Here is a 15304-nt window from a genome sequence, read left to right as displayed (position 1 = left end):
GGGTACTGTATCAAGTGACCAGCTCCCAGATGTGTCACAGAAGCATCGTAACGGTTTTCTGGTGAGAGTGTGACTCAAGTGCGGGAAAAAAAATTGTCACCATGCAAAGGGACTCTCATGATCAATTTAATTAACTAGTCAATCAATTTGATATCAATGACACGCGGCTGGGCAGGTGGAAGGGAGGGCGAGAGCACCACGGATATGATTCGCCAATTGGAGTGGTAACCAGTTGTTTTTTGTTGCAGCGAGACCTTTTAACGAAATCACAGTCTCCCACCTATACTGGGAGAGATGGCCATCGTAATAATAATCACCGAATTCATAAAGTTATTCGCAGTATTAACCTGACATTTACAATTTCTCTATGGTGCTATTTGGCAAACTTAAGTAATATTGTACGTGAAGAGGCATTTGACTACCTTCAGAGAGTTGGAAAGTGAGGAGGCATCGTGTGACAGAGGTAAATCATGCTCTTCGCAGTCTGTCATGAGCCAAAAATAAGTTAAATATTGTAGTCCTGTGATGCAGGATGTAACAGATGTTAAGCTGATAAGATCTGATTTTTTTACCGGATGAGAGAATACTTACACGATGTATAGCGTATGACATGCTGTTGCACAAAATGTTCACACTCAGGAACAACGATACTTCAGCAATGTGAAGACACGAGTATGCTCCAATTTCTTACATTTTCTGTGAGAAGCTCGAGGTGTATGGACAACAACATCCCCATTTCAGATTGGGTAAAGTGTATCTTTTAAAGCAAGAAGTCTATGTCAGCAGTGTAACTGTATCTAGAACACAATGTCAAAGCAGTGCCTGCATGTCTCACAGTGTGCTAGAAGTTACCAAAGCCAGTTTGCTATTAGCGGCAGGTGTGGTCACAAGGGCTTGGCTGACCAGGAACTGTGGCTTAGCCTGTCGCAACTGGGCAGGTACAAAGTAAGGCTCGGACCAGTGAGCTCTTCAGATATGCAAAACACTTGGCTAATATAGCTGGACTAGAAGAGAATGGATGTGATTGGCCAGTTTTTCGTCTTCAGATGTCGAGTGCAAGTAAAATAAAGAACACTACACTCGTAAAAAATATGAAATGTATTTCCCATGTTTCTGTAAGCTAGGATGCTACTTCCAACTCATAAATAGGTATAAGTGAGTTGTATTCCCCAATTCTACTGTTACATGACTCCTGGTAGGGAGCATGAATTTATAGCAGCTCTGGGAAAGTGTGTCGCTGTCTTAATATTATTACCTGCCTTTATATTTCTTCTAGTAGCTTTCCCTTGTAGATCGGCAAGAGGCTGCTACTCTGCACTACAGTAACAGTTTGCTGTTCTATTATTGCTACCCATCCTTCCCACACAGGGCAACTGGCTACAATGGCTGGAGCAACTCTCTAGTGCTAGACTAATACCGAAAATATCCTCTCTACATCCTGCAGTTATTCACGTGAATCTTCACAGCCAGGAAAAAAAAATTGAATTTTATCACTGTGATTTGAATTTGCCACCAATAGAACGAGGGGAGTTAGACTGCACCCATATTCTGAGTCGGCCATCATACTTAGACTGCACCAGTATTCCAAAAATGATGCAATAAAGGGAGTGCTCTATATCTTTCCACACCAGCGATATCCAAATGTAATTTTTGTAAATAATGAATATATTATTATTATTATTATTATTATTATTATTATTATTATCTCCTCTGGAATACAATATAATTAGCGTTATAAATTACCCAAAAAATCCGAATTTACAATGAAAATTTAAATTTCCCACTGATTTTGAATGTCTGGCCATTTTCCAAATAGTCAAAGGAAGGTCGGTTATTAATCGATTAATTAATTAAGCAGTCAATTTCATATAAAATTGCTCCATAAAGTCTTCTTTTATTTCCCAACCTTCAAAGGCAAAGGTCCCAGTCTTGCGTCCTGGTTCAGCATACAACTCTCATCTCCCAGAGGGGAGGACTAGGGATTTCCCAGAGGGGGAGGGGGCTGAGACCTTCCAATGGGCTGAGGATTTCCCCAAAGAAGTAGGGGGTAATTAATTTGATGTGATATCAAAAATTCACAAAAATTCTCTTTGCCCCACTACTGATAGTCTTCGATTCCTTTCTTTTCCGGTTTTCTCACAGTTGATGATTAATAGCTCCACAACTTTATGTCCCAGATGTACATTCTCAGAAGTTTCTTCCTCAAATAGTCTTCTTTTAGCAACGAATGCCCTCTATGAGGCAGTACCCTTCATAGATCTTTACTTCCAAATGTCATGCATTAATTTACTTGCAAGGTCACTTTGTCTACATCGTCATGCTCATTTTTGATGTTACGTTTGTCGCTGGTCTCATTTCTGCTACCCAACATTACTTTCTTTGGCTTACTCTCAATACATGTTCTGTGTACTCTACACTTTTCATTCCATTCAACACGTCCTGTTTGTCCTCCATCACCTGCACTATGGATAGCTCCATCAACAGCGATCTTTATCATTTATATCCTTCGACCTTATATTTTTGTTCCACTACTCAATCTTTTCTCTGTTTTTGTCGTTGCTTATTGACTGTTCGGTTTGAATAATAGCGGAGAAATACTGCATCCTTGCCTTAAACTCAGTACATCGAAATACCAGAACTCTCTCTTGTCCACAGTATGAGCAGCCCTTAGCGGCTCGCCATCGCACAAGTGTTCATGACGTCGCCTTTCCGACTGAGATCTTTTTTAATATGTGACTTGTAAGTACTGCATCTTTTCGAGTCAGTACAAACTTTAATTTTATTAATGTACTATATACTTAATGTTTTAGTACAGTTAGTCTAATTCTGAAGACGGCGCTCATAGTAGCGTCGAAACCAGGTCAATTTTGACTTAATATTTGTGACCGAGGGCTTATTTGTTACAATATAATACTGACACGGTCACTGAACCTTAGCAGCTATGTTCAAAGTTTTATACTTTAAATGCGACAGAAAGTTATACATAAGGCTTGCGACCAGGTTGAAATATACAAAATTATGACGAATCCTGGAAGGTAGCTAATAACAGTCAACAGATGTTGGATGAAGTCCTTTGTTACTTTACACTTCACGGTCACATCCCATCAGCAGATGATGAAGTAACAAAGTTGATTAAATGGTTTATAGCCAGTAAATGTGGCACATACCAAATCGCACTTGTGCCAAGTGAACAAGAACAGTGTCAATACGTATTTCAATTTTTTCCCCTTTCATTCTTTCTTTCACAAATTACGAGGCTTCTGGCCTCAAACACTTAATTTAGCCATTAGAAAACTTTGATGGATCTTGGGCATTCAGTATTCGGAAACATAATCTAACGCTGAACTTTTTTTAAGAAAGTAACACACTTTCGTGCGGCACCTGCCCCAAACTGTTGGACACACGAAACGAGTTTCTGTACACATAAATAGTTAAGAACAACAGGGGTATTTGCCCCGTAAGCTCAAACAATTATCACTCTAAGAAAGATTGTAAGTTTGTAGCAGCAGGCACATTTAACTTAGAAGGCATTAAAATATCTTTAACAAGACCTGTTAATAAACCAATGAATGTCAGTCTTACAGCTGAGCAAAATGGGTCTGATGCTTGAATCGAAAAAGAAAACAAGATTTTTCTAAATACTCAACAAGAGGCTAACTTCTTTTTAACAGTCCACGTCCAAAGAATAAAATGTGTTAGTTCCTACAAGGAAACGCAAATAAAACTTCAGGTGGAGTGGGGGGAGTGGGAGGGGAGAAAGCAGGCAAAGTCACTATCCTGGCACATAATTGGTCCTGCCTGGTTGTGAGCTAAATCTGTGTCCTGCACAGAATATAAAAATTGGCTAAGTTCGATAGTCACACCTGAAAATTTCTCCATGTGTGTAAGTGTCATGCTGAGCAAGACCCGCCCTCAGAAGCGCGACGTCTGAGGTGGATGGCGATGGCGGTGAGCGGCAGACAGGGCGGCAGTAGCGGCGAAACTTTGGAGATGAACATCGGTCTTCAGCAGGTGGATGAACTGCTGGTTGCGGCCTGATCGCGATCTTAGATCCTGGCCGCGCAGATGACTACAGCTTTCTTATTGGATTGGTCTCTTGTTGGTGCACGCATAACGTAGTCCGATCGGCGCTTCCCGCCGACTGGTGCGCGCGTCGACTGCTGGCTTGGAGTGGCCGCTAGTGTTGCCCTCTTACAGCCTGCCAGTCGACATCTTGTTGCGGTTTGATTGGTTGTGCTGGTCTTGCATAGTCACGGGAATTTAAACACAGCGGCTCGCAGATGGTCGGAATTTGACGTTTTATAGAGGGCAAGTCACAGCACATATCAATTATAAAAAACGATAAAATTGGCATATAGTACGTACCAAAGTAATGTACTTTAAAATATTAAATGAACAACTACGAATCATTTCAAGTGTTGCTTGTCGACCATATTCGGTCAAAAAATACACCAGAGTGGAAGTGAGCTGCAACAGAATCATCTGCAAGCAGGCAGGGGTATTATGCATTGCGAAGCAATACAAGGCCGACAGGCGTTGCGAAGCAGAGCTTGCTGGGCACGGCACAGCAACAGTCGATGCTGCAATATGCTAGTGGAAAGATGCAAGCCTTTCCTCACCTGCCGCCATGGAAGTGTTTAGAGCACATGCCTTAAGCCCTAAACGAATACAGTCTGGAGGATATAAGTACTCAGCCATTCGTGTACCAAATTATTCTGATCTCGGTATTATAGCTTACACCGCGGGCCTGTGACACCCGTAACAACATCCTGGAATACAGTACAGGGTCCGCTGTCCGACCACGGAACAGGGCATCCCAATGTGAATGAATGCCGGACATTTGCCACACCGGAAATTTGCCACACTTGCCCCGTCGCCAAGTAGCTTGCCTTCGCCAGGTAGCTGGAGTAGCGTTCCCTCAGGTAAGGGACGCCCTTCCCCGCACTACCTCTGTCCCGATTTCAAACCGCCGTCTCCACATCTTACTCGATACAACCAGTACGTAAGGGACCTTCTTCTTCGAAATCTTGGCCAAATACAGAGCTTCTCTTCCGAAATCGAAATATCTATAACTTTTGGGAAACGAAAGCAATACCGACGATTATGCCAGTATATAATTAGTTCTGCCAAGTATAAATATAGATTCATCTGTCTATACGGTAGCTTTCTTTCACGATGAAACGAGAATGCGAATGTACGATAATCATCTCTTTCTGATCACTTCATTTGTGCCTATTTTAATTAGTACAACTGCATACCCAAAAGACAATAGGGAAAGAATAAATGCGTTTGTGAATGTTTGAAAAGAAGAACGACGTACTGCATATTAATTTACTCTCTAAAAACATTAGTTAATGAAGTGTAGCGGGACAATGTTCAGAACGTAACTGAAAACACGTTCACTAAATAGAGATAAGAACATCTATGACTGACATCTCATCTAAAGTCGACTTACAATTTTAAAATGTTAGAAATAAGGAAATGAAGTAATACAGAATGCTACGCTTGTAACGTATATTGTTGTTCTACATTGTTTAGCTCTGGTATTCACAGGGTCACAGAGAAAGAATCTTAGGTTCTGGAGGGAAAAGCCGTAATTGTAATTATCTGCACTACAACAGAAACAAGAAGGACAACTTAAGGAAAAATAATGTAAGCTCACAATCGATTTTGAAGCAGATAGTTCCTGTGACTTAGTATGGGCAGAGGTTATATTCGACAACCGGAATAAATTAATAACTGGCTCCTTTTACCGACCCACTGTCTCACATGAAACACTTGCTGAACAGTTCAAAGAAAGGAAAACTTGAGTCTCATCACAAATTGGTACCCTACTCATACAATTATAGTTGACAGTTACTTCAATCTACCTTCCGCATGTTGACAAAAATACAAAATGGCACTGAGCACTATGGGACTTAACATCTATGGTCATCAGTCCCCTAGAACTTAGAACTACTTAAACCTAACTAACATAAGGACATCACACAACACCCAGTCATCACGAGGCAGAGAAATCCCTGACGCCGCCGGAAATCTAACCCGGGAACCCGGGCGCGGGAAGCGAGAACGCTACCGCACGACCACGAGCTGCGGACCGACAAAAATACATTTTCATACCTTATTGTAAATAGAAAACAACTTCTGTAATTGTTCTAAATGCTTTTTTTAATTATTTTTAAATTGACGAGGCCATTCAAATTGTAAATGGTTACGCCGGCGGCGGTGGTCTCGCGGTTCTAGGCAGTCCGGAACCGCGCGACTGCTACGGTCGCAGGTTCGAATCCTGCCTCGGGCATGGATCTGTGTGATGTCCTTAGGTTAGTTAGGTTTAAGTAGTCCTAAGTTCTAGGGGACTGATGACCACAGATGTTAAGTCCCATAGTGCTCAGAGCCATTTGAACCATTTGTAAATGGTTACGAAAACACACTTGAACTCTTAGCCACAAATAATCCTGAGCATCACGACGGATACAGGAATTAGTGAACACGCAGTCGTAGCGAGGCTCACTTCCGTAACAAAAAAATTCACCAAAACTAAACGCGAAATATATCTATTTATAAAAGCAGCTAAACATTCGGGTGACGTCTTTCCAAGAGGTAGTCTCCAATCCTTCCAAACTATGTAAATTAAGACCATATGTGGCTTAAGTTCAAAGAAATAGTATCAACAGCATTCGAGATATTCATACCAAATAAATTAATAAGAGACGGAACTGACCCCCCATGGCACACAAAACACGACAGAAAGCTGTTGCAGGAGCACCGCAAAAGGCACGTATAATTTAGACGAACGCAAAATCTCCAAGATTGGTGAAGTTTAACTGAGGCTCGAAATTTGGTGCGGATTTCAATGCGAGATGCATTTAATAGCTTCCACAACGAAACTCGCTCTAGAAATGTGGCGGAAAATCCAAAGAGATACTGGTCCCATGTTAAGTAAACCAGCGGAAAGGCTCAGTAAGTACCTTTACTGCGCGACAGCGATGGTAATGTTACTGTAGACAGTGCTACTAAAGTGGAGTTAGTAAATGCATTTTCCGAAATTCCTTCACCAAAGAAGACGAAGTAAATATTCCAGAATTCGAAATGAGAACAGCTGGAAACATAATTTAGGAGTAGATATCCCTGGTGTTGCAAAGCAACTGAAATTACACTGTCAGTGACAGAGGAAATGATCAAATATCTTTTCAAAAAGTCTGTAATGTATAAGAAAAGTAGGTCTAATACATTTGATTCTGATGTTCTTTAGTAACAATTAATTTTCAGTAGTAAGCCCCTTACTTTTCTGACCTGTTTAAAGATAATCAACAATTTAGTAAGAAATTTTAATTTTTAAAGGACTATATTTAAATGTACTTAAGTAGATTTACATCTACTATAAATGTTTGCAGCTAAACTTAAATAAAAAATATTTGAGGTGCCAAAATTGTCAACCTTAGGATCAGATCAGTTTTGGGATGTCAATTTTAGGTGCAATTCAAAGGTTAAGTTCCCATTTTCTTTCACAAAAGCGTATACTATCAGTTTAACAAACCATGATATTTTAGGTGGTAGTTGCGATTCTGAAGCTTCAGAAAATTATTTTAGAGCTCACAATTATTTAATAGTATGGCCATAATATGGGAAGGTAGAAAAAAGTTATCTTAACGTGACAACAATAGGGATACTTTTGTGAGGCTTGAAACACTTTTTAATTTTTACATTAAAGGCTGATTCGCATCACACTTTGCACAGGCTTTGGACCGTGAAAATGATAAATGACCATCTACCATTCTGGCGTGTGTAAAATCAGCCTAAACACGCTGAACTAATGTACACTCTATTTACAATTACAACTTAATATTAGCTCCGATAATGCTGCTTCAATGTTTTAATAATTTTATCTTAGTAATCTACGAGGACTCAGTGGTCTTCATAGCTTTTAATACATTTTAACGTATTTTAGTCAAATTTCTGAATATGGGCAATGGCTTTCAAGCAAGGCCTAATGTTGCCAGTCTCTTCGTAATTCTTTACGATTCTCTCTATCCTGTCGTCCAGCTCCAAGTATTACTTCTTCCTCTTCTTACCTTTAACATTCATTTCCAATTTCATGTACATGCAGTTTGTGAGCTCTACTTCCTTTTTCAAGCACTCCACCAAATAGTTGATTCTATGGTGAGGGTTTCCAATAATACTATTTATTTTGTTTTGCCACCCTTCATCAGCATTCGTCGTTCGATGCCTTTTTCCGTAACAGTCCCACATTTCTATTGCGATATCCTCATTCTCTAGCCAGTTATCCACAAAGTAGTCAAGAAAATGAGAGAACCTTCCGTTATCAGGAGCTTCTGCATGAATCTCAATCCATCCATTGCTTACGTCCTCCGGTTTTACAGCTACCAGCGCTGCACACACGCTGAGGTGAAGTCTTAAATCCTCGTTCTAGCGGTACTCCTCAGTTAGACCGAGAACTTTAATTCTTCTCCATAAAGTGTTCTTCATATGGAAATAGAATCCATATATTTCAGTTGTGGGAAAAACTTGACGAATGGTCGATATCGCAGCTGCCTCAAAGTCCACCTTTACTTGTTTAGGACACCACTCAGACACTGCCTGTTTTATCAGACGAAACAGACGAACATATGTGTCTTTCTTCTTATTAGGGAGCAGTGCAAATACAATAGGAAGAATGTTTGTTTCTCTAATCGGGCCTCCTAACTCTACGTGTATGGTGAAGGTCTGTACAAACTGCTTGCTGCATCTCTTAAATGTTCCATCCATAAAAAAATGGGCACATGTTTTTAAAATGTCTTTTCCTTTGCTTCCACTAAAAATCATTATTCTCGCCTCTAATCGATCGTCTTCCAGAAGAAAACTACTGCCATCTCCCATTTTTAGTAAATCTTCATGAAGATCAATTTCATAAGACTTCTTAGGCTGTTGTTGGTTCCCCCGCTCTTGACTCCGTCGACGACGCATGGTTCTCTTCATAGATTCTGAATTAGGCATCACTGCAACAAAGTCACAAACTGTATTATGTAGATTTCCCATTTCATCCGCGTGTATCTCCGATAACTGAGTAGTTTCTTCTCGAGACCTTCTCTCTGCCCTTTCCACTAGCTTTCTCACTTTCAGAGCTGCATCGTCAGGTGGTCCACAGAGATGTTCTAATACGCTCAACACTTCTGCATTCCTCGAAAGCAGCCTTCCCTTGCAATGATCCGCTTTTCGGGGTAAACACATCCATGGAACAACGCCTTCTTTAGATTCCCTCCGTTTAAGATACGCGTAACCTTTGTAATGAGCAGGAGGCCCGCCCTTGTTTGTTGTAATATCTTCCATACTGATGTCACGTTCGGAACTTCGAAAGCAAACTTGGCGGCCGGGTGAGGAGGAGGAGGAGGAGGAGGAGGAGGAGGAGGGGGGGGGGAGACAAGGGACCCGACCCTTCGGAGCAGGTAAAACCGTGGCAAATGTCCGGTGTGGCAAATGTCCGGACACCATGTGAACGACGAGAGAGCTGCCGCCAGGGAAGGGACCCGCCACCTCACTGGAAAGTAGGTCACGGCCATTGTCAGCTGCGCTATCATCTCAGTTGCAAAAAATGGTTCAAATGGCTCTGAGCACTATGGGACTTAACTTCTGAGGTCATCAGTCCCATAGAACTTAGAACTACTTAAACCTAAGGACATCACACACATTCATGCCCGAGGCAGGATTCGTAGCAATCGCGTGGTTCCAGACTGTAGCGCCTAGAACCGCTCGGCCACCACGGCCGGCATCACAGTTGCAGCTGGAGGCATCGCTGATAACAGCATTCGAGTGACTCTGCTCTTGCCCCTGTTCTTTGTGGGTGTCAGCGATGTTGGACATCTGTTGTTTCGCTTGAGAGTCAACTGGACGCCACCACTAACCTGTTCGTGATGAACTGCAACCGAGGGCTAAAATAAAGAATTAAAGCAATTCCGCTGTCGTCCTGACGTCTTATTTCCCTCTCCATGGGTGAAAGTCTGAAGGGACATCCAACGGAGGTACAATATGTATTGTGTATTTCTTGTCGAACTGAGCTCTTGCAAGGGAACAGGTTTAGAATCTCGGCGTATCAGTTATGTAAGAAATAGTTATTATATTATCTTGTCCTCTCTTGGAAAAACACTTGTGGGCGCCCATGTCACATTCTGACCGACTATTTAGTTGCCAATAACGACAACTGTGCTGCATTCCCCTGTTCGTTCATTTTCATTGTGGTTTTTATTTCATAGAACGTAGAGAAACGTTTAAGGAAATTGCTTCTACGACGTTGCTGAGGTGGAGAAACAAACGATGGTGGTACTTCCGTGCCCACAGAAAGGAAATCTAGAAAAAACCATTTCTAACAATATATAAGGGGCGATAAAAAAAGTTTCTGCTCGAAGGCCGTACAATCCAGAATTGGTACCTGAATCAGACAAAATCGCCGTGAGCAGTGAAGCATACATCCCAGCTACGCACCACGTTTCACCAAGTTTAAAACACCCGTTTGGTGAAACACCGTGTCCTGCTGCGTGAAGAAGTCCGTAACTGCCTGTTGTATATCCTCGTCTGACAGAAATCGTCGATCGGCAGGCTTATGTTACTGTTGTATTAGAAGTGCACAAATAATTCACTCTGTGACTCCTAATGCCGATGGGCGTGGTGCAGTTGAGTAATTGACAGCGTGATGTTATTATGCCCCACCTAATATTGTTCCCCTTGTGAATTTCACACTATTGTCTACATTTGTTGGTCTGATACGGCATATGGTAGCGTGGGTGTACTACATAATGGTGTAAAGACACCAAAATTTGTTAAGGATTGTTCCTAGCATCCGACGAGTTTCATTTAATACCGTAATTACGTACGTATGGGCTTAACTAAAGGTTTTAACATTTTTTGAGTGTTTAACTGATAATGAACACCGTCGTGTGGTTACTACCGTCGTTTGATTGCGATGAAACCGAGAATGAGGAAATCCTTGTTAATGCGGTCATTTTAATTATCTTGTAACTCGGAGGTTATCAGTTGTAAGCCTTTTCCTTTCCCAATGTTACTTGTTCTTCTTTTCTGCTCTTGTTCTCTTATGAGGTGACGGATGGGCATTGGAGGTCCAGTAAATGTTTGGCTTCGAATGATCCGATGTGATTTGGCACCAACTGGGGAGCCGTGACTGTTAGCAATACCAGGTCGGCAGCGGACTGGGGACGCTTGATTGTGTTGACGAGTTTCAGAAACTACCTTACGTGGGTGGAGTCTTGCATTCTACAGTAGTTCAATACATTGTAATTGCATCCGATTATATCGTAAGTTGTGAATAATTAATTCCTTCGGATGTGCCTAAATTGTCTCATAAAATGTAATCATCGATACTTACCTTTTACTCAAGGTGTTTGATTAAATGGTAAGCCTATGATTCAAAAAAGAAAAGGGTACCTTTACCAGAGTGTCGTAATTACTTAGCAATTTTACAAGGGGTTGTCGGGTAAACGTGCTCTTGTGAATAAATTGTAATTTTATGTTTCTAAAATCTTCTGACTGGGGGTAATCGTCCTTGTGAAAGATTTTCATTTCATCCTTTTGCTTTTGTTTCAGTTTTAGTGCGTCCGCTTTCATATTCAATTTTAGAAACGTGTAAATGATGTTTAGTTTTGACAAATGTTAGGGAGTGTTAGTCTGTCTTTTGACACCCGGTTCTCGTTCCAGTGCCAACTTGGATAGTGCATAAAACATGTTTCGACGTTTCTTGTTTAAAACCTGAACAATCAAATTTAAAAAGTTTATTGTCTTTTGCGTACACTGTCGATTTCGAGGTGTTTTCATGGACTGCCCTCGCCATCAGCGTGTGAGGTAAATGTGGTGTCACCGCCAGACACCGCACTTGCTAGGTGGTAGCCTTTAAATCGGCCGCGGGCCTTTAGTATACGTGGGACCCGCGTGTCGCCACTATGAGTGATTGCAGACCGAGCGCCGCCACACGGCAGGTCTAGTCTAGAGAGACTCCCTAGCACTCGCCCCAGTTGTACAGCCGACTTTGCTAGCGATGGTTCACTGTCTATAGACGCTCTCAATTGCAGAGATGACAGTTTAGCATAGCCTTCAGCTACGTCATTTGCTACGACCTAGCAAGGCGCCATATTCATTAATTAGAATGAATTCTGAACTGACAATAATGTGAATCATGTACCGTCAAGACCGACGTTCATCATTAATGGATTAAAGTTAAGTATCAAACTAATTATGTCCGCTTTCTGAATTCTCATTCCTTGTCATGTTCCAGATCTCACGTCAGTATAGTTCTTCCATCCTCACGCCAGCCTGCCTGAGCTAAATCGCGTGCATTTCGGCCTTCGTTAGTAACACGGTGTTGGCTCTTCTGCCAACACAACAGTAAAAGCATGTGCTGCGGCGTGTCTCTGTGAAACGCCAACGACAGACCACGTTTCACATCGTCGTGCTGCAATACGATGCAGGGCCGCCATCGTTAACAGCGCGTCCGTCGCCAGCCCTGTTGTGCCGAGTCACTGAGTGGCGGACTCGGCGGGTAGGGGAGAGCTATGTGGCCTGGCCGTGTGCTGTCTGCCCGGCCTCACAGCGAGCGCCTGCGGGAGGCAATTACAGCCTCGCAGCACGGCGTGGAGGGCCGGGCTGTGGCGAATACTGGCCCCGACATTGCCGGCACTTGCTCCCCGCCCACACTACAGCAGCCGACGGGAGCTGCAACACAACCATTCCCCACATGCACTCACACTCTCTGACGTCATCTTTTTCTCAATAACGGCCGTTAACTCATGATGAGTAATTTACGATGTTTAAAGAAATCTATGAGATTCTGATAGTTATTTTGTTTAGTAACATTTCCTTTCCCGAATGACACTATCACTGTGCGCTGATATGAAGTTTGGAAGGTAGGAGACGAGGTACTGGCTGTGAGGAAGGGTCGCAAGTCGTGCTTGGGTAGTACAGTAGGTAGCCGGTGCGGTAGCTCAGCGTGTTCGGTGAGAGACCTGGCTGGCCTCTGCAATAAAAAAAGTGAGTGAAAGGATCAACAACGAACTTCAACAGATGTCATGTGACGTCCGCTAAAAGCGAATACAACGAACAATAACGAACAAAAATGTATAAACGTTAGGCAGAACCATTTCCCGCGAAAAGCAAAGATCCAGAGTTCGAGTCTCGGTCAGGCACACGCTTTTAATTTGCCAGGAAGTTTCGAAAGCTCCTTTCGTACTAGTCGGGAGTTTATAACTTTTAAATGTACTGTACAATGCGCAACAAAATTGAAGGACCACGTTTTTTGAAACACTGCAACTGTCTCGCATTGCAACGCATAAATTTGAAAATTAGCTCAAAGGTGCTTACAAACTTCCTCTGTAGTTTTCAATGTCAATAAACTTTACCAACAGCCGTATACTTTCAGATATTTTATTTTATTCTGAAAGCAACCAATTTCGGCAATTCATTTAGGCATCTTCAGGCCTCGTAAGCTTTTTTCCAAATCAACGAACTTATCGTGTAGTGCCATAAAACACTGGGTATTGTGAATTCCAATCGTTGTACAGATGCTTCATACGAAGATGTGAATCTCATGCTGGAAAAGTGCTTTCACTTAAAAAAACAGCCATCAGAATCTCATAGATTTCTCTGTACAGCAGTCGGTAAAGTTTATTGACACTGAACAGTACGTACCAGCCGATGTCGCCTGGCCATAATAGACCAGCAGAGACATTGGTCTGCTATGGTGCAAAAGTTTGGCGCTCTGTGACGTCACTCTCCAGCTCGGCAATGCTTCAAAGTGTCGACTCATGTGAAAAAAGGCCACACCTCAGAAGTTCATATGAGCTGTAAGATGGGTTAATGATGTTCCATCGGAACCAAATTTCATCACAATCTTGCCAAAATTGCACCATGGTCGTGTCACACGATGGGAAGGTCGTTGTACCACCTCTTACACACATTTCGCCCGTTTTCTTGACTCCTCTGCCATCGAGGTCAGAACCGTGACACACAGCGTTGAAATTACAAGGTTTTTGGTATGGGTCGCCGAGGAAAACAATTCAGACACACCACCGCTCAGAATCTACATGAAAAGGCTTTTCATAGGGCCGTAGAAGACATCAATGGAAACACCTCTTCCCCGGTGCCTTGATTCCCCAACCTATAGCTGTCGAAAATGACAGTTCACAGTGCGATGAGCAACAATGACGTTCTTGACAAATTTGGCCATTGCTGCCACCTCACTGGCATTTCAATCCTATTCTAAGGACGTCATGGAGCTTCAATCGCACTGAAGATGATCTCACGCCTTTGGACTGTAGGGCCATTTTTGCTGTTCCATACAGAGTGAAACGACTGTTCAAAACCATTCGACAACGACCTATGGCACCATTGAATTCTATTCTGTCTGGCTTCACGGGTTCAGTTGTAGTATCGCTATCCCTCTTTCGGCACCATTTTCAATATCTATGAGGAAAAGTTGCTGAGTTGTGTCCTTAGAAGGTCTTTGCTTGCCAAGGTATATATACGGTGTTCGCTGGCCAGAGAGGGAGGCACGAAGTTTGGGGATTGGCAGTAGCGTCGGAACAAGAAGTGGTCACGAGGTCCGAGCGGCCGAAGTCACGAGCTGCGCAAGGAGGGCCTGAGCAGAGCGAAGATACCGGAGTACTTCACTGGGGTCAGCGTCGACCATAATCAGCAGGCCGACATTCCGTCGGTTGGTTAGCAAGTTCGTGTCGGACGACCGCTCGTGACCTGGCTGCCCTCTCGTACCTGGGTTTCATCAGCACCATTCAGTAACCGCTGCGACGCACTGTGGATCCATGGAACTGCTTGCTGATAAAGGGAAGTAACATTCTGTAATCCTCGTGGTGATTTGTTTCATTGTCTACCTGCCCTCATTATTATTTTCTGATTTGTACCCGACCATCAGAGTTTTACTCGGTCGGCTCTTTGGTCGTAAATATAGGCAGTAGTATGGTACTAAGGTACTAGTTGTCATTTGAATATTTGTCCCGCTATGTTGCCTTTCCGTTCTGGTTTGTACCCGATCATTAATGTTTTAATTAATGAGCTCTTGGTCGTAAATACAGCCGGAAAAGTTGTACTACGGCACAGGTTGCCGTTAAACGAAGAGGGGCTTTGTGGTTACATTAATCTGTTAACCGGTTCAATTCTTTGATTGTAATTGCATTTCTGACTCATAATCTGAACAACCTTGTACTAACCTGTTCGTTTCCGTGTTCAAAGACCAGGTCATTATTGGTGTACTTTAGCTCGATCTTGTAGTTCCTTCGAGTGAGTTCTTTTG

At 42.5% G+C, this 15304-nt stretch overlaps 1 non-coding gene across 1 annotated transcript; it reads right to left on the bottom strand.

Annotated features, from left to right (window-relative positions):
* Nucleotides 1–407: 407 nt before the first annotated feature.
* Nucleotides 408–598, bottom strand: LOC124796947. The gene has a single exon (XR_007016845.1). It is a non-coding gene; the product is annotated as a U2 spliceosomal RNA (small nuclear RNA).
* Nucleotides 599–15304: the final 14706 nt, after the last annotated feature.

The sequence above is a fragment of the Schistocerca piceifrons genome, chromosome 4 (assembly GCF_021461385.2).
Source record: "Schistocerca piceifrons isolate TAMUIC-IGC-003096 chromosome 4, iqSchPice1.1, whole genome shotgun sequence".
NCBI lineage: Eukaryota > Metazoa > Arthropoda > Insecta > Orthoptera > Acrididae > Schistocerca > Schistocerca piceifrons.
Note: the sequence above shows the minus strand (reverse complement) of the source record. Positions and strands in the feature narration are given on the sequence as shown.